The sequence below is a fragment of the Spermophilus citellus genome, assembly GCF_964194105.1.
Source record: "Spermophilus citellus genome assembly, chromosome: 4".
NCBI classification, from domain to species: Eukaryota; Metazoa; Chordata; class Mammalia; order Rodentia; family Sciuridae; genus Spermophilus; species Spermophilus citellus.
Genome location: NC_138185.1, coordinates 155,946,374 through 155,967,276, shown reverse-complemented (window position 1 = coordinate 155,967,276; position 20,903 = coordinate 155,946,374). Strand labels below are relative to the sequence as shown.

General features: G+C 33.3%; 1 protein-coding gene and 1 pseudogene across 2 annotated transcripts in view; both read right to left on the bottom strand.

The window, feature by feature from the left end:
* Positions 1-19,582, bottom strand: part of SIX6 (SIX homeobox 6) — a gene marked incomplete at both ends in the record, with an annotated part of 102,496 nt that extends 82,914 nt beyond the window's left edge. The window contains one exon of the mRNA XM_081293272.1: positions 19,530-19,582. The remainder of the gene's footprint in view (positions 1-19,529) is intronic.
* A 539-nt stretch (positions 19,583-20,121) lies between these two features.
* Positions 20,122-20,634, bottom strand: LOC308648490 (V-type proton ATPase 16 kDa proteolipid subunit c-like; annotated as a pseudogene). The gene has a single exon. The product of its transcript is annotated as a V-type proton ATPase 16 kDa proteolipid subunit c-like (transcript).
* Positions 20,635-20,903: the final 269 nt, after the last annotated feature.

Genomic DNA, 20,903 nt, shown 5'->3' with positions numbered 1-20,903 from the left:
CTCGTAGAGTTAATTGCTTTTTGGTAAATTCTTTAGGACTTTTTGTTTTGTTTTTAGAAACAATCATGTTACCTATAAAAAGAGTTTCATTCCTTCTTTTTCAATGTATATGTTCCTTTTTAATACTTCTTGCATTGTTTCACTGACTAGGATTTCCAGTCGGGTGTTGAAAGGTATAGGAAAAATAATTAATAATTTTTTTTAAAAAAAGGTATGGGAAGAGAGGACATTATCACCCTGTACTTGATCGTATGCTAAAAGCATTCAGTCTTTTGCCATTAAGTATGACATTAGCTGTTGGATATACAATCGATGCCTTTTTATCAAGTTAAGAAAGTTTTTGTTTCTGATGTATGAAAATGTTTAATATGAATGGCTTAAATAATTTTCTTTTTTTCTGCATCAATTGATACGATCCTATTATTTTTATTTTTTAGCTTATTAAAATAAAATACTTTTTTTTGTTTTCTGTTTGTTAGTTTTAACTTTTTTGTTTTTTCAGTACTAGGGATTGAACCTACAGCCTTGCACATGGTAGGCAACTGTTCTACCACTGAGCTACACCCACAGTTCTAGTTAGGTCAATATTTGCTGCATGAGTTTTACTAGGTGTGTGTGTGTGTGTGTGTGTGTGTGTGTGTGTGTGTGTATCCTATAGTTGATTCTTATACTTGTATTCTACCAGATAATCTCATTTTATTAATTTTTAGGCCATTTATAGTTAATGTAGTTATTGAATTTTGTATTAAAATCTTCTGTCTGGCTATTTTATTCATTTTTATTTTTTCCTCTACCTTCTCTTGAGTGTTTTCTTTTTTAATTCCATTTTATTTCTTTGTTGGCTTGTTTACCTCTTTGTATTTAAACATTTCTTCTTCTGAACTGGGGTTGTGGCTCAGAGGTAAAGCACTTGCCTGGAATGTGTGAGGCACGGGGTTCGATAAATAAATAAATAAAGGTATGGGAAGAGAGAACACTGCGTATAAATAAATAAATAAATAAATAAATAAATAAATATCCAGTCACAACTAAAAGAAAATTTTTAGATTTTTTTTGTTTCTTTAAAGTTGATTATACATATCTTTAATTGATCAGAGTAGACTTTCAAATATTATTATACAACTTCATTTGTAGTGAAAGGACATTATAAAATATATTTACAATTCCACCTTTAATTCTTTGACTATTTTAAAACTCATTTTACTTTTATGTAAATTAAAAAAAACGAGTATATTCCTATATTTTAGCTAGCCATTGTCTTTTTTTATTTTTTTCCTTCCTGGTACCAGGGATTGAAACTGGGGGCACTTAACAACTGAGCCACATCCCTAGTCCTTTTTACTTTTTTAAAATTTTTAGACAGGCTCTTGCCAAGTTGCTTAGGGGCTTGCTAAGTTGCTGAGGGCTGCCTTTGAAGTTGTAATTCTCCTGCCTCAGTCTCCCAAGCTGGTGGGATTCAGGCATGTGCCACCTTACTCAGGACCAATTGTCTTCTGTTTTTTTTTTAAATATTTTTTTGTAGTTGTAGATGGAAAGAATGCCTTTATTTAATTTTTTTAATTTTTATGTGGTACAGAGGATTGAACCCAGTGCCTCACACATGCTGGCCAAGTGCTCTGCTGCTGAGCTACAACACAAGCTCCCAATTGTCTTTTATAACAATTAAAAATGGGGGAAAAGATTTTTATTTTTCTATTGTTTATTCAATTTCCAGTGTTCTTATTTATTTTGCAAGTCTAAATTTTTGTCTGGCATCCTATTTTTTCTGCTTAAAGAACTTTCTTCAATATTTCTTGCAGGATAGGTCTACTTACAAACAACTTTTGCTTAACAATTTTTTGTTTCTTCATTATTTTTGATAGATCTTATTACTGGATATAGAATTCTGGATTGACAAGTTTTTTGTTTGTTTGTTTTTCTTTCAGTGCTTTTAAAAAAAAAGTCAATCTCTCATTATCTAACTTGCATGGTTCCTGAACTAAAGTTTATTGTAGTTTTTATCTTTGTTCTACATATGTAATTTTTTTCTTTAGGTACCTCTGGGACTGTTCATTGTCTTTTTCTCAGCAGCTGGAATATATACTTAGGTGTTTTATTTGTCTTTTGGGTAGTTATAGCCGTCCTCCTAAAGTTTGTTGTTTGGTTATGTTATTCATTTTGGAAAATTCTCAGCTATGTTTTCTTCAAACATTTCTTCTGCCCTGCTCTTTATTTTCTTCTCTCTCCTTTCTTTTTCTGGGGGGATTCAAATTAGGTGTGTGTTAAAATGTTTGACATTGTCTACAGCTCTTGAATGCATTCTCTTTTTCAACTCTTTTCCTTTTGGGTTTTAGTTGATAATAATATCTATAGCCCTATTTTTATATTAACTGATTTGTTCTTCTGGTATGTTGAATCTACTGATGAACCCTATCAAAGGCATTCTTCTTTGTTACTTTTTTTTCCTATCATTTCCATTTAATTCTTTTTAATTTAATTCTTTACAATTTCTATCTCTCTGCTATAAGTATTCATCTGGTCTAACATCTTGTCTGTATTTCAAACTATAGCCCTCAATACACTAGTCATCATTATTTTAAATTCCCTGGCAAATTGCTCAAAATTGACTCTGATTTGATGATTAGTTTATCTCTTGCAAGTATGATTTTGCTTTTTTCCTTTCCACATGCTTCATATTTTGTTCAAGCAAGGCATATTGTGTAAGATAAAAGAAGGTAAAGTACAATTTTTATGTCTCAAAAAGGAATATCTTTCCTTTTTTTAAGCTTTAGTATGGTGCTTTGACTTACTCTAATAAGAAATTTGACTGGATTTAAGATTTGTGGTTGAAAAAGTTACCTTTAGTGCACTATAAATCAGATTTCTCTAGTGACACCTTGTATTTAGGGTGTTACCTTGTTTTCCAGAGTTGGTTTTTGTTTTGTTTTGTTTTGTTTGCCACTGCCTGTTCTGTCCTTGCCTTTAGATCTTCCCCTTGTGTGAATGCAGATCTTGGCCTCTATAATACTATGAGTCAATTCCTTAAAATAAGTCTCTTTATTTATCTATATCTATATCTATATCTACATCTATCATCTCTATTTCCTATTGGTTCTATTTCTCTGGAGAACTCTAATACAGATATTCAACCCTAATGGTTTCCTCATAATATTTATTTTACTTTGACAGATATCTCAACTTTTCTCTATGTTTTATGATATTTCTAGGTTTGGGTTTTAAGGAGAGAGTCAATAGGCCATATTTCTTTTCCATCTTTGTTTTATATTCTTATAGTGTCTTTATTTGTAGTATTTTTAAAAAATGGCCTTTAGAAATTATTGGAAAATCTATAAAATATGGAGTAATTACATATTCTCCAATCAGTATCAGTGTTCTAGTTGTTAAACATTATTTTGTTCTGTAGTCAGCAGTCTTTAGAGAATAAAATATTTGGGAATAAGTTAGGGTGTATTTGCTTCTTTCCAAAAAAAAATCAATCCTATCATTCTAAGTATTAGTAATAACTTAATACTTAAATTATTAAAAATATTATTTCAGTATAAATAATAATGTTATTATTATTAATATTATCAGGGCCTTGCTAACTTGCTGATTCTAGCTTGAACTTGTGATCCTCTGCCTCAGTCTCTCAAGCTACTGAGATTATAGGTGTGTGCCTCTGTGCCCAGTAAGTATTAATTATTGAATCAAGTTAAATACAAAACTTAAGGAAAAAAATTCTACAAAATAGAAAATATTTATATCTTTTTGAATAACATTTTTCAGCTTTATTGAGGTAAGATCAATAATTAATAATTGTATGCTATGTGTATTTTAGTGTACAATTTTTAAGTTGCTTTTAATTTTTTTATTATGCCATATTTTATAAACAAGTCACAGCTGTGAACACCTGTAATCCCAGCAGCTAGGAAGCCTGAGGCAGGAAGATCCAGAGTTCAAAGCTAGCCTCAGCAAAAACAACGTGCTATGCCACCTGTCTCTAAATGAAATACAAAATAGGGCTGGGGATGTGACTCAGTAGTCAAGTGGCCCTGAGTTCAATTCCAAGTACCAAAACAATAACAACAACAACAACAAAAAACAAAGTCACACACACACAAGTAGGTATATGAAATAATAAGCAGTCTTCTCTTCCCTACCTGTGTCCTACCCCCATTGAATCTTGTCTCCTAACCCCCATCACCACTGAGGATAAATGCCATTCTGTTATCTTTACAACCTGATATTTTGATAGATGTATACTTGTGAAATGATTACCCAAATCAAGCTAATTAGCATATATATCATCTTAGATATTTATATTCTTTTTCATGATGAAAAAATTTAAAATCAATACTTTTAGCAAATCCAGGTTTACAATGCAGTGTTATTAACTATAGTCATTATGTTGTAGATTAGATCTCCAGAACTTTTCATCTTGCCTAACTGTAACTTTGTGTACCCTTTAACCAATATCTCCTGGTGTTCCCCACACCCCAACCCCTGGTAACTGCCATTCTAATCTCTGTTTCTATGAATTTTACTGTTTTATATTCCACATATAGATAAGATGATCAGTATTTTGTCTTTCTGTGCCTAGCTTATTTCCCTTAGCATTATTTCCCTTAGTCTTCCAGGTTCACCCATGCTGTTGCAAATGCAGAAATGACAGGATTTCCTTCTTTTTAAAAGATGAATAATTGTGTGTGTGTGTGTGTGTGTGTATCACCTTTTCTTTATTCATTCATCTGTCATAGAACATTTAGATAGTTTCCATATCTTGACTATTGTCAACAATACTACAGTGAACATGGGAATGCAGATATCTCTTGACATGCTGGTTTCATTTGCTCTCTCTCTCTCTCTCTCTCTCTCTCTCTCTCTCTCTCTCTCTCTGTGTGTGTGTGTGTGTGTGTGTGTAAAAGAGAGAGAGAGAGAGAGAGAGAGAGAGAGAGAGAGAGAGAGAGAGAGATTGCTGGATCACCTGGTAGTTCTATTTTTAATTTTTTGAGGAATCTCCATACTGTTTTCCATACTGACTATACTAGTTTACATTACCATTTTTCACAATGATTGTACTAGTTTACAGCGAAAACAGGTCCCCTTTCTCTAATTATTTGCTTACATTTGTTATCTTTTGTTTTTTAGTTAATAGACAAGCCTGGGCAGGCTTGAATGGCCTGGAGCCTGGGGTTGTGGGTACCACTGGCCTGGTGTAAGTAGACTTGGAGCCTGAGTCCAAGATGGGCTGTGAGTCTATGGCTGCAGGGGTAGGCCTGGAGTCTGGGTCTTGGGGGAGCCTGGGGTTAGAACAAATCTTCATAAGTGGAAGTCCTGTGGTCAGTACCAAAATTGAGTGCTGAATTCCCATGCACAAGGTATCTCTCCGCGCTGTGAAACTTAGGCTTGGGAGTAGAATGACAAGGGCAATGCATTTTTTCTTATTTCTGTGCTTCACCCAGGTACTGTAATCCATCTGGATTCCTTTGCTCTTGTGAAGCTGTTTTCTTAGATAGTTGTTCAAATTGATAATTCAGCATTGGAAACTCCTATTGTCTTACAAGAAATATTTATCTTTGACATTGAAATTTAGACAGTATTTTGAACCTCTTAAAGATACTTATTTAAATTGAATTGACTTTCTTAAGCATTCTCAAATTGTACCATCACTATGCAGAAATCACTTGACTTGTTGTGGAGTGTTTGATTTAGTGTAGGTATTCACACAATTCACCATTAAACTGACTACTTTTTTCAGTGTTCTGTTAGATTTTTAACCATGTAATTTATATCAAATATAAAGCTAAGGGAATAGAATAACTCTGTACTTGTATGTTGTAACATCAGTGTTCTTAAGCATAGTCAGAAGATATAAGATAGTCATAGCTATACTGATTAGAACAGATTGCAGTGTGTAGATTCACATTATAAAAAGCAGTACACAAAAAAAAAATGAATAAATAACAGTAAGCAGTTTAATACCCTGCTGATTTAGAGTTGTAAATCCTTTTGATAAATGAAAAGTAAAAAATTGACTTTTAAATTTTTTAATTGGTACATAATAGTGGGATTCATTATACTATATTTGCACATGTATATAACATAATTTGATCAATCTCATTCCTCAGTACCTTCCCTTTTACTCTCCACTCCCCTTCCCCATCTGATTGTTCTACTGTACTGATCTCTATTCTATTGTTGCTATTTTAATTAGTGTGCTATAATTATATAAATACACATAAATATATATGGCATTCATTGCGATACACATAGCATAATTTGGTAGATTTTAATTCTGTGCCTTCCTATGTCCTCCCTCTCATTCCTTTTCCTGTACTCTATTGGTCTTCCTTCTATTTTTGTGAGGTCCTCCCCTGATTTTTTATTTATTTATTTATTTATTTTCTCTCTCTCTAGCTTCTGCATAGACCCTCAATTTCTTTTTTTTTCTTTTTCTTTTTCTTTTTTTGCAGTGCTGGGGATTGAACCCAGGACTTGTGCATGCAAGGCAAGCACTCTACCAACTGAATTACATCCCCAGCCCCTTGACCCTTGATTTCTGACTTTATTTCTCTTAGCATAATGTTCCATCCATTTACCCACAAGTGACATAATTCTTCTTTATGATGGAATAAAACTCCATTGTGTAAACGTACCACCTTTTCTTTATTCATTCATCTGTTGACAGATACCCAAACTGGTTCCATAACTTGGCTATTGTGAATGGTGCTGCTATAGATATTGGTTTATATTTATCTCTGTACTATGCTGATTTTAGATCTTTTGGATAAATACCAAAGAGTGAAATACCTGGGTTATAGGGTGGTTCCATTCCTAATCTTTTGAGTAATATAAAGATTATTTTTTTGTTGTTTTTTCCAACTGTGTAGCTATTAGAGTTTCAGGAGCTTGAATAGGTAACTGACTAGAGCATTTATTATTGCTAAAAAAACAGAGTGCTAGTAATTTTAAAGGGCTATTATTGCAATTTTAAAAACAAAAATTTCTGACCTTTTGAAGAAATGAATGGACAAGTGATGTATAATTTAAAGATGGTAAACCTGGCATGTTAATACATGGCATTCCCTTTGACTTTCAATTGTAGTCATATAACTTGCCTTAGAGGCTGAATGGCTCATTTAGAAACATCTCCATTGCCTTGCTTTACATTTTGCCCTTGATTTCTCCAAAGTTGACACAAGTCACATGTAATCAAATTTATATTCCTGGTGGACAGGCGTGTCCTAATATTCTCTGACTCACACCCATGTTCTTTGCAGCTCAGCAGTTCTGCTTTGAAACCATCATTTTAATTTTTAAAAGCATATTTAATAATACCATCAGATTTGTGTTATATCCTATTGGTCAGAAAAAAAATTTTTTTTAGAGCTAAAATGTGTTTTATGTGTAATGTGTGTTCAACTATGTCAAAAAATAAAAATGTAAAAAGATGGCTATGAAATGCCAAAATATTAAAAGTAAGTGTATTCTGTATAATAATGTTACTGTTTTAATTTTATTTGTTTTAATTTATAATATAAATTGTATATCAGATAATATTTTTATTTCAGAATTATATTTCTTAAGTGTGATAATGGTATTATGGTTACACATGAGAATATTCATATTAAAAAATACATATGTGTACTTTTAAATGGCTTTTTATTGGCATTAATTTCTACTTTTTTTGGTGTGTGTGCAGAAAAGTGAATCCTGGGTCCCATGCATACTAGGCAAATGCTGTACCACTGAAATATATCATCAGCCCCTTTTATTTTAGTTTTGAGACATGGTCTTGATAAATTGCTGAGGCTGGCCTCAAACTTGCAATCTTCCTGCTTCAGCCTCCTGAACAGCCCAGATTATAGGTATGTGCCACCATGACTGACTTCCCCCGTTTTTTTTATTGTGTTAAAATACACATAAAATTTACTATCTTAACCAACATGTTCCGCCTCATTATTTATGATTTCACTTTCCATGCCAACACAGTTGAAACTGTGTGGACATTTCCAGAAATAATTCATAAACTTTAAATTGTACTCCCCCATTCTGAATAGCTTAAAATTCACACCATCCTGCTGTTTCACCCAGGGCCTAAATCATCCCTTTGTCCAGTGTATCCATGCTATATATGCTAACTGCCTATTAGTCACTTAGTAGTCATCTTAGAAAAAAAGAGTCCATATTTGTGTAATATTTATTATAATACATGGTTGTAATTGTTTTTATTATTATTGCTAGTGTTAATGCCTTAGTGTGATTAATTTATAAGTTAAACTTTACCATATGTATGTACATATAGGAAAAAGCATAATGTATAGGGTTCAGTAGTACTTTGTAGTCTCAGACATCTCAGTCATATACTGAGATGGAACATATTCCCCTGGGTGAGGGGAAACTACTTCATTGTAAGTGTACAGTTCAATGGTATTAAATTAATGGATAATGTGTAACCATTACCATCATCATTCTCCATAATTCTTCATAATGTGAAACTCCATACTCATTAAGCAATAACTCCCAATTCTACCCACCTACAGCCTCTGATAACCTCCATTCTGTTTTCTGTTTCTCTGATTTTTGACTACTTTAAGTACCTTATATAAGTGGAATCATAATAGTATTTGTCCTTTTGTGACTAGCTTATTTTACTTGGCTTAATGTCTTATCCATGTTGTAGCATATATCAGCATTTTTTTCCTTTTTAGGATTTAATAATATTCCATTGTATGTATATACCATATTTTGTAATCAATTTATCTATTGATGGATACTGGGGTAGTATATCTTGATTAATATACTTTTATGGTAATTTTGAAATTCGGTAGGGTGAGTCTTCTAGCCTTGTTCTTTTTCAATATTGTTTTAAGCTATTTTTGGTCCATTGAAATTCCATATGAATTTTAGTATAGTTTTTTCTGTTTACATGAAAAAGTCATTGGGATTTTGATTGGGATTTCAATTGATCTGAAGATCATTTTAGATAGTACTAATGCCTTAACAATATTGAGTCTTCCAATCCATGAATGTGGGATGTATTCCCATTTATTTACATCTTCTGTAATTTCTTTCATTAATGTTTGTAGTTTTTAGTGTAACCTCTTTGGTTAGGTTTATTCATAAGTATCTGATCTTTATTGATGCTATAAATGGAATTGTTTTCTTAATTTACTTTTGGATTGTTCATGTTAGTGTGTAGAAATACAACTGATTGTTACATGTTGATTTTTGTATTCTGCTACTTTGCTGAATTCATTTATTAGTTCTTATAGTTTTTTGTAATATTTAGGGTTTTCTATATATAAGATCATATAACATATAAATAGATAGTTTTACTTCTTTTTTTCCAATTTGGATGCATGCATTTCTTTCTTTATTTCTCTCTTTTTCTCTTTCCTAACTGTTTTGACTTGAATTTCTGGTGCTGTTTTGAATAGCAGTCTTATTTTGTTCTTGATTTTAGAGTATATACATTCAGTCTCTTGTTACTAAGTATGATGTTCCTATGGGCTTTTCAATACAAGCCTTTTGTTATGTTTAAGTAGTTTCATTCTACTCCTGGTTTATTGAGTTCTCTCTCTCTTTTTTTAAATCATGAAAGTGTTGAATTTTGTTATTTGCTTTTTCTGCATTAATTGAGATGATCATGTAGTTTTTGTTCTTTATTCTGTTAATGTGGCTTGTTACCTTGACTCTTTTTTTTTTTTTTCTCCATTGATTGGTTCATTGTAGGTTGAACCGTCTATGCACTCCAGAATAAACCCCATTTGGTCATAGTGTATAATCTTTTCATTATGTTGCTGAATTTGGTTTGATGGTATTTTTATGATTTTTACATCAGTGTTCTTAAGAGACATTGGTTAGAGCAGTGTCTTTGTCTGGCTTTGGTGTCAGGGTAATTGGGGCTTCATAAAATGAGTTAGGAAGTGTTTCCTCCTCCTCCTCCTCCTCCCCCTCCCCTTCCCCCTCTCCTCCTCCTCTTTTTTTTTTTTTTTTTTTTTTTTGCAAAAGTTTGAGAAATATTGGTGTTAGTTCTTTAAATATTTGATAGAATTTACCAGTGAAGGCATTGGATCCAGTGGGCCTGTTCTTTGTTGGGAGATTTGATTGCTGATTTAATTTCCTTACTATTTTTAAGTCTATTCAGATTTTCTATTTCTTTGTGATTTCTTCTTGGTAGACTTTACATTTCTAGGAATTTGTCCATTTCTTCTAGTTTATACAATTTATTGGCATAAAATTGTTCGTAATACTATCAAAGGATTATCAATCATTTTTATGTCTGTAGAGTCAACAATGATGTCTCTGCTCTCATTTTAGATTTTAATATTTGAATCTTCTTTCATGTTTTTTTAGTTTATCTAGCTAAAGTTTTGACAATTTTTGTCAACTTTTGATTTAATTGATTTCTTCTATAGTCTGTCTTTTCTTTATTTATTTCTGCTCTAATCTTTATTATTTCCTTCCTTATGCTAGATTTTGATTTTGTTTCTTCATAAGGTGTTAAATTAGGTTGTTGATTTGAGTTATTCTTGACCATTTATAGCTATTAATTTTCCTCTTGTACTATTTTCTCTGAGTCCCATAAGTTTTGGTATGATTTATTTTCATTTTTCTCTAATTATTTTCTAATTTCTCTTATGATTTCTTCTTTCACCCATTGGTTGAACCTTCAATAAGTTTATCAGAAAATTTCTCATAAGTAACCTTAGAGGCCAGAAGGCAGTGGGCCAATATATAAAAATGCTATAGGAAAAAATCTTGTCAACCAAGACTCTTATATCTAGTGAGACTTTGTTTTAACATTGAGGAAGAAACTAAAATATTTCCAGATAAATAAAAGCTGAGGGAGATTGTTACCACTACATCTACACTGCAAGAAATGTTCAAGGGAGTCCTGAAGGGTAAAATGAAAGGACACAGCTGGGCATGGTGGTGCACACCTGTAATCCCAGCAACTCATGAGGCTGAGGCAGGAGGATCATAAGTGTGGTACCAGACTCAGCACCTTAGTGCCCTATGCAACTTAGTGAAACCCTGTCTCAAAATAAAATGTAAGGGCTGTGGATGTGACTCAGTGGTTAAACCTCTGGGTTCCACCCCCAGTACCAAAACAAAATGACACTAGACAGTAACTTGAAGCCATATGAAGAGAAGAAGATCTCAATAAAGATAAATACATGGCAATTATAAAAGCTATTATTATTTTTTGATATATCAAATATTTTTAGTTTTTATTTATTTTTTTAGTTGTAATTGAACACAATACCTTTATTTTATTTATTTATTTTTATGTGGTGCTGAGTGTCGAACCCAGAGCCTTGCATGTGATAGGTGAGCACTCTACTGCTGAGCCACAACCCCAGCCCCTCAAATGTTTTTAAAAGCTAATATTATAACTGGTTTGTAACTCAACTTTTTTTGTTTTCTACATGATTGAAGAGACAAATACATTAAAAAGACAAATAATACAGTAATATTAGCTAAAAGCTAATATTATTATAATTTATTTGGAACTCCACATGTTTTTTCTACATATTTTAAGAGATTAATGCATTTCAAAGAATTATTGGTTTGTGTTTTGGGGCACACAACATATAAAAATGTAATGTCCTATGTATATTTTTTATGATTTGTTTTATTGTGGGGGGTCTCACAGTGTTGTCCATGCTACCTTGAACTTGTGAACTCAAGAGATTTTCCTGCTTTAGTCTACCAAGTAGCTAGAACTACAGACATACCACTGCACTGGCTTGTATTGTTTCTTCTTTAAATTTGCTAATATCTCCTTCTGCCTGCTCATATCTGCCACTGAATCCCTTTAAAGAATTTTTCATTTCAACTATTATACTCTTATATTCCAGAAAGTCTTTTTTGGTTTATTTCTGGGTTTTCTCTTTATTGGTACTTCTATTTTGTTCATACAATGTTGACTTTCTCAACTTCTTTTCTTAATTCTTTGGGCATTTTTAGGACAATTGCTTTAAAGTATTTGTCTAATAAGTCTGTCATCAAGTTTTTTTTCAGGGACAGTTCCTATTTATTTATTTTCCCTTTGTGTGGGCCATATTTTCCTACTTCCTTGTATGACTTGTGACTTTTTTTTGGTCAAAAACTGGATATTTGAATCTAATTAGGTGATAACTCTGGAAATTAGATTCTCCCTTTCTTGGGGTTTGCCATACTTTGTGATTGTTTTGTTTTTCTGATTATTATAGGCTGTCTCATTCCAAGGATCAGTCTGAGATAAAAACTTAAGATTTTCTCAGGTCTTTTCTAAGGTTCTACCTTTCTCTAGGCATGCATGTTTGCTTTCTAATTTTCCCCATATATGCAGTTGTTTTAAATATCCTGGTCTTTAATTTCTGGTTCCCAGAGGGGCAAAAGAGAAAAATGATACTGATCTCAAGTCTCACTTCATGGTAGGTAAAGATACTTGGATCTAAGACTTGCTTTGTGATTTAACATGCCATCTGTACTTGAGAAAGTTTTGTATATTCTTAAGAATATGTATTGCTTTTAGGTTGGATATTCTGCATGTCTATTATGAATTTTATATTTTATTTGTCGTTGAATGGCATGTTGATTAAGATTCTGAGATGGAAGGAAGAGACACCCAATTTGGACTGGTTTATACATGAAAGTAACCATAGATTTGGTGTCAGGTCTGGGGAAAACCATAGACTTTACTAGTATTTTCACTGGATTTATGTGACTTCCTCAAAAAGCCCTTCTGTCCCACAGATTCCTAGTATGCCTCCTCTACACTGACATAATACTCTGCATACCTCCTTCATATAATTGATCACAATTTTAATTATACAATAATATATGCTTTAATGTTTGTATCTACTACTAGACCACAAGTTCCAAGTGTAAAGGGAAAAGTCTGTCTCATTCACTACTATTTCCAAAACATCTAACAAGATTTTTCACATAATATTATGTGAAATACTCTATAAATATTTGCATAAGTTATTAATTTTTTTATAAAAATTACCAAAATCTATAGACCAGAAAAACCTAGGGAAATATGCTTTAGAAATTACCATTTAATTGTTTTTAATAATGGAGCAAGTTCTTCTGTTTTTTTTTTTAAATTTTTTAGTTGCCATTGGGCCTTTATTTTATTTATTGATACGTGGTGCTGAGAATCGAACCCAGTGCCTCACACATGCTAGGCAAGTGCTCTGCCACTGAGCCACAATCCCAGCCCTCTTCTGTTTTATTTAACAAGAAGAACATGTGACTATGGGCAAGCCTTTTCTTTATATTAGAAGAATTATGCCTTTTTGGAAGGTACAAGTGACCTGAACCAAATAAAGAGTATAGAAATTACAATGATGCACTCTCTTCATATATACGGCTACAGTTTACTTTTTTTAAATCATGTCTTCTTTCTTTTTTTTTTAAAGAGAGAGTGAGAGAGGAGAGAGAGAGAGAGAGAATTTTTTTTTTAAGAGAGAGTGAGAGAGAGAGAGGGAGAGAGAGAGAGAGAGAATTTTAATATTTATTTTTTAGTTTTTGGCGGACACAACATCTTTGTATGTGGTGCTGAGGATCGAACCCGGGCCGCACGCATGCCAGGCGAGCGCGCTACCGCTTGAGCCACATCCCCAGCCCTCTTTTTCTTTTTTTATATTTATTTTTAGTTATAGGTGGACACAATATCTTTGTTTTATTTTTATGTGGTGCTGAGGATCAAACCCAGTGCCCCATGCATTCGAGGCGAGTGCTCTCCCTCTGAGCCACAATCCCAGCCCCTATAGTTTACTTCTTAAAAACTTTAACCTAGTACATGTATGAAGACTTGAATTAGGTGTCAACATACCTTATATACAGAGATATGAAAAATTGTGGTATATATGTGTATTAAGAATTGTAATGCAAAAAAAGTACATGTATAATGGCATAAATTGATGTGAACATACTTTATATAGAGAGATACAAAAAATTGTGCTCTATATGTGTAATAAGGATTGTAATGCACTCCACTGTTGTCATGTATTTTTAAAAAATAATAAAATAAATTAAGAAACTAAAAAAATAAAAAATAAATAAATATGATTTAAATTAAAAAAAAAAAAACTTTCACCTATACTTAAAAACTTTCACCTGAGTATTATTTGGTTTAGAAAACAAGGAGAAAATTTTTAAAGCTGTATAAGAGGATTCATTTACATAAATTAATATTTTTCATGTTCTGATTCTTCCTTTTCTTTTTTTTTAAATATTTTTTTCAGTTATACATGGGAACAATATCTTTATTTGGTTTATTTATTTTTATGTGCTGCTGAGGATTGAACCTAGTGCCTCACATATGCGAGGCAAGCGCTCTGTCACTGATCTACAACCCCAGCCCTCTGATTCTTCCTTTTCTTAAAACTAAGACCAATCCATAATAACTATTTGAAATTTCATGAGGCCTTATATTTTTTTCCTTTTGTTCCTAAAGGAAATTATATCTTAGAATTAAGATCATCAGAGACTAAACACAGAGGGTAAATCAATTGTAAGTACTAGCATAACATAACACTATTTGTATTTCTGGTTTTTGTCATTTATTGCTGCTTGTTAGTCACAATGATTCCTTTGACAAGGGAATGCTGAAGGCTTAGCAATTTTTTCCAGGACTTCAAATATAGTTATCTTTTGTCTAGACTATCATTATATGAGAGATGACATTTGATGGTCAGTGCTTTTACTACATCTTTGTAAGTTATGAAATTGGATACAAATGCATGCATTTTATTATGTTAATAAGCAAAGATTTTTATTTCTAAGCCTAACACTATAAACACATAAAATGGAAAATCATACAAAATGTGACCAGAATTAGTCTTATATACAAGTAGTTTAAATCTCTCTCTCTCTCTCTCTCTCTCTCTCTCTCTCTCTCTCTCTCTCTTTCTATTATGAGTCAACTATGAGAACTGTTTTGGGGTAGGATATCTTTGAAAACAATGAATTGGCTATACCTAGGAGTTAGAAGTAAAATATTATAACGTATTTTTTCAGATTAATATTTAAGAAGGTTATATTCAATTTAAGTAAATGTTAATCCACTAGCTTGAGAAATGCCTGATTATTGTTTTCCAAAATGAAGTGCTTACTTAAATTTTTTTCAGAAAACAGTAGACAATATTGTATTGTATCTTTTACTGTATCTTTTACTCCCCTCACTCCTCTCTTTCTTTCTTCAACTCTGGAGTCAAATCCAGGGCCTTGCACATATAGTCAAGAGCTCTATCAATTTTGTACATCTTATCTAACTATTACATTACAGCATATATATAGTCAAATTTAATATATGTTGCAGTTATATTTATGCTATCTACTTGCTGTAACTTTATTGATGTACATAAAATAATACATATGTATCGATAGCAGTTATACACTAAAATAGTTGGTATATGAGTACTAAATTAACTATTATGAAGGATATAAATTTAGCTTACCAATCAAAGAAGGGAGAGTTTGAATTTCATATATCACAACTTTCCTCTTTGTTAATTTCCACTCGTTCAGGGAAGAAAATCTAGAAACAGCCTTTCTCTTCTCTTTTACACGTATATCTTAGATTTCTAAGCAATAGCAAGTGACTTCAACAATATTAAGCCAAAACCAGAATGAGGGGAAGGTAAAGATTTATTGGAGGGCTGGGGATGAGGCTCAAGTGGTAGTGCGATTGCCTGGCATGCGCGGGGCGCTGGGTTCGATCCTCAGCACCACATAAAAAGTAAAATAAAGATGTTGTGTCCACCGAAAACTAAAAAATAAATATTAAAAAATAATTCTCTCTCTCTCTCTTAAAAAAAAGATTTATTGGAAAAGTGGGAGTAGCTTGTAAAATACAAGTAAAAATTGAACAAATTAAACCTTTGTAAGAAAAGGAACCAGTTTACTACAGTTTACTTTTTTTTAATCATGTCTTCTTTCTTTTTCTTTTTTTATATTTATTTTTAGTTATAGGTGGACACAATATCTTTGTTTTATTTTTAAAACAGGGATCTAAGTCTATTCAGGGTTCTGATAATGAAATGAATGAGATCCAGTCATTTTCCCATCTTATATTACTTACCTAAGATACAAAATTCCAGGAAAAACTGTTAGCCTAACCTGGTTCATATATTCTCCTTTGCATCTGATTGATAGTTCTAATAAGATAGCATGGAGTTGGTAGCAGTTATTTCCAAAAGGAAAAGTGAATTGCCATTCTAAAAGAAAGAAAAATAGGTGGATTAGCAAAAACATTACATATCCATGACAATATATAGCACACATGAATTCTTGCTAGTAGAAACTTTTCCCAAACAGCATTTTGTTCTTGTTAGAATTTACTTGTATATGGTAGGCCATTCAAGGTGTAAGGGATAACAGAATAAGCAAATAAACAATTTGTTTCTACATGGTACAATAAGTGCAAAAATATCCATCTGGCAAATTAGAGAAAGAAGAGATGTATTGAACACGCTCCATCAACTCTCCCTTAGTCCTGCATTGAGTTTCAGGACAGCTGTTGCTGATCTTACACAAGACATAGCTTTAACTATGCCCTATTTGTCCAAGAGTAGTAAACTGGAGATCTGAAGATCCTGTTGGTCCTATGCATCACTATAAGCAATTTGCTAACATTAAAAAAATCAGAACAAATAAGATATGACTAATCACATTGCGGAATCTGGATCTTGTCTTAAAGAATATTAGTGAAACAATTGGAGAAATTCAAAGAAAGCCTGCAAATTAGCTAATAACATCATATCAATATTAATTTCTAGCTTTAATTATTATACTATAGTTATATAAGATTTTAACATTAATATGAATCCAAAATTATTTTTAATAAAGGGAGTACTAATAAAACTTAATTTCTGGCTTCTCTTGAAAATGGGAAGATCTTGACAAGACTATTTGATGGAATGAATGATTTTTTAGGAAAATATAATTTACTAAAATTGACTCAAAATAAAAATGATCATGTAACAAGTTGAAGTTTTATTAAAATTTACCTCTATAGGATGTTTCAGGCCTTAAGCATTTGAATGATTATCACTATCAAATTATAAAGAAATAACTCATATGCTTTTCAAAACATTTCTGAGCACAGAAAATATAAGAGCACCTCAGCTCATGTTAATAATCCTGATATGAAAATCTGACAAAATTCAGAGAGAGAAAACTATAGAAAAATCCATGAATATGTAATACCTTTTAAATAAAATATTAACCAATTAAACTCAGAACTATATTGAATAAATAAGCAATGCCAGTAGAGAGTCTGTTTTCTAAAATGCAATGATGGTTTGATATTAAAGAAATCTATTCATATGCTATATCATGTTAACAGGTCAAAGAATTAAATGTTATGTTTATAGATGTCAAAAAGAGACCCATTAGTATTCAGAATATTTTTCCTATAAACTATACAAACATACCTCTGAAACAAATCTCAGATGTGTAACCCACACTGTAGTCAACTTTAAACCCTAGAAATATTAAAGAAATAAAATATGGATGACTGAGAAAACCAGTATTCTTTAATATTACTTTGAAAGCTGAAATTTCAAGCTGTAATCAAAGGAAACAAAAATAAAAGAAATAACAAACATACAAATTATAAAATGGGACCCAGAGTTTTATTTTCAACTTATATGATTGTTTACCCAAGAAAATCAATGCAAAGCCTATCAGAACTAATAAGACATTTCAGTATGGGGACCAGATATAAACAGAAATTAAAAATGTACATCTTGCTGAGCACAGTTGCTCACGCCTGTATCCTAATGGCTCAGGTGCCCCTGAGTTCAATCCCCAATACCCAAAAGAAAAAAAATCTTACATATTACATCTGTTAGAAAATGTAATGAAAAAAGTACCATTGAAATATTGTTTTGCATAATACATAATATTCATCATATGCATATTAATGCAATCTAACTTTTAAAAATTTCCTTCTTCTTTGCTCTGCCATTCTTATTTCACCACATTGATGTCTTCAAGCCCCTTTTCTCCCCAGGGGAGATAATTTACAACCTGATAGTATCCTTCTTTACATTTTTCCAAGCTCATGTACTAATAAAAAGGCATATAAATTCACATATATTGATGTTGTACATCTTTTCATGTGATTATTTACATCTGTATATATTCTTCAGTAAAATATGTTTTCTGACTAAACTGTTTATGGTTGAGTTTTGAGAGTTCTTTATATAATTCTAGATACTACTAGTCCTTTTTTTGGATATATGGAAAATATTTTCTCTTAGTCTAGTTCCCCCTCCTCCTCCTCCTCCTCCTTTTTTTTTGTACTAGGGATTGAACTCAGAGACACTCAACCACTGAGCCACATCCCCAGCTCTATTTTTTAAAAAATATTTTTTAGTTGTTGATGTACCTTTATTTTTTATTAATTTATATGTGGTGCACATGCAAGGTGAAATACATATATATCATTTTACTGAATATTTGCAAATATTCTCAGTGAATTAATATATACTCTTTTTTAGATTATATAGTCCAAATACCTAATTGTGTGAAATCAAGTTCCTTTTCTACTTGTGCATTGTCAGTGTATAGAATCTAACTGATTTGTGTGTGTGTGTGTGTGTGTGTGTGTGTGTGTTAATTTTGTTTCCTGTAACTGCTGCATTCATTTATTAGTTCTAGTAGTTAGTTTTGTAGAATCTTTAGAGCTTTCTATAGATAAGCTAATGTCATTTGTGAACAGAGATAATTTTACTTCTTCATTTCCAATTTGGATGCCTTTATTTTTTATTTTTTTTCTTGTCTAATTGTCTGGCTCAGACTCACAATGCTATGTTAAATAGAGGTAGTGAAAGAAGGTATCTTTGTCTTGTTCCTGATATTAGAGGAAAAGCTTTTAGTCTTTTGGCATTAATTATGATGTTACCTGTAGGATTTTCACATACACCATTTATTATGCTAAGGTAGTTTTATTCTAGCTCTAGTTTGTTGAATGTTTATTTTTTTAAATCATGAAATGTTGAGTTTTTAAAAAAGAAATTGTATATTGAGATGATCCTCTCTTTATTTTGTTTGTTTGTTTTGTTTTTCATTCTGTTAATGTAGTATGTTACATTTATCAGTGTCCACATATTGAACTGTCTTTGCATTCCAGGATTAAATCCCATCTAGTGATGGTGTATGATCCTTCCAAGGTGCTGTTAGATTTGATATGTTAATATTTTATTAAGGATTTTTGCATCAATATTTACTAGGGATATTGGTCTGTAGTTTACTTGTAGTGTCTTTGTCTGCTGTCAGTGTAATGCTGACCTCATAGAGGAAGGAAGTGTTCCCTCCTCTTCAACTCTTTGAAACATATCAGAAGTTTAGATGTTAATTCTTTCTGAATGTAGAACAGAATTCTCTAGCAAAGCCATCTGGTCTTGAGTTTTTCTTTGGTGGCAAGTTTTTGATTATTGATTCTACCTCCTTACAAGTTATTGATCTGCTCAGATTCTCTTCTCTTCTCTTCTCTTCTCTTCTCTTCTCTTCTCTTCTCTTCTCTTCTCTTCTCTTCTCTTCTTTTTCCTCCTCCTCCTCCTCCTCCTCCTCCTCCTCCTCCTCCTCCTCCTCCTCCTCCTCCTCTTCTTCTTCTTCTTCTTCTTCTTCTTCTTCTCTCTCTCTCTCTCTCTCTCTCTCTCTCTCTCTCTCTCTCTCTCCTTCACATCCGAGAACTTTATTGGACACAGCTGGGCGCCATGGCATTCTGCCCCCAACGGGACACCAGGTGCAAGGGGAGGTTCCATCCAAAAAGTCTCAGCAGGGGGGCCCCACAGGGCAACATGTTACCTAAAGTGTACTATATAATTGGGAGATGAGGGTTGCTCCACAGACACAGGAACAGGTCAAATCTTTTATAAATAAACATCCAGTGAAGAGAGAAATGACAACTCTAATTCATCCTTATACACAGAGCACTCCAGGGCAGAGGGCGGGGCCGGAGGCTGGCATGCTCACTGGTCCGGGGCCTGGATGGGATATGAGTGGGCCAAACGTCCACAGCATGGGGAAGAAGGAGCCAGGCCGGGCAACAGATGATGGGCACTAGGACACTGCGCATTTACAAGACCACCTACGGAGGGGGTGGCTGCCCTAGCGTGCCAGGCTGTTCATTCTGGAATGAGGAGGGGCTGGTCTTTACATCGTGTTCTGTGGCTGGTGAGCTTGAGGCACTACTTTGTGGAAAGTATGAAGGCCACCATGAGACCGTAGAGGCCAAGCACCTCAGCGAAGATGAGGATCAGGATCATGCCCACAAACAGGCAGGGCTGCTGGGCAGTGCCCCGAACATCCCCCACAATGCCAATGGCAGAGCCAGCTGCCAGACCACTCAGGCCCACGCTCAAGCCTGCACCCAGCTGGAAGAAATTCCTGGAGCGGTTAATACCATCATTCAGGGAGTTGGCGATGAGGACTGCCACCACCAAGCCCTAGATGGCCATGATCCCAGCCATGACCACTGGGATGATGGACTTTCATGATCAGGTCCAGCCTCATGACTGACATGGCTGCAATGCCGGTGCCACTCTTGGCCTTGCCATAGGAGGCACCCAGGGCGCTGAAGATTATGGCAGACGAAGCGCCCATGACCGCCAAGGACGAAGCATACTCGGGGCTGTTCTTGGTCTCGGACTGTCTGCCGGCGGGCTGGGGCGGGGGCGAGCTCAGTGGGTCCCGGCAAGGTGAAAACAAGGTGGCGCAGAAGCGAGGCAAGGCCTCAGATTATCTATTTCTTTATGTCTCAGTTTTGGTAGATTGTATACCTCTATTCAGCCCTTTCTAAGAATTTATCCATTTCATCTAGGTTATCTAATTTGTTGGCCTACAGTTGCTCATAGTATTGTATTATTATCCTTTTTATTTCTGTGGCATCAGATCTCACTAAATTGCTAAGT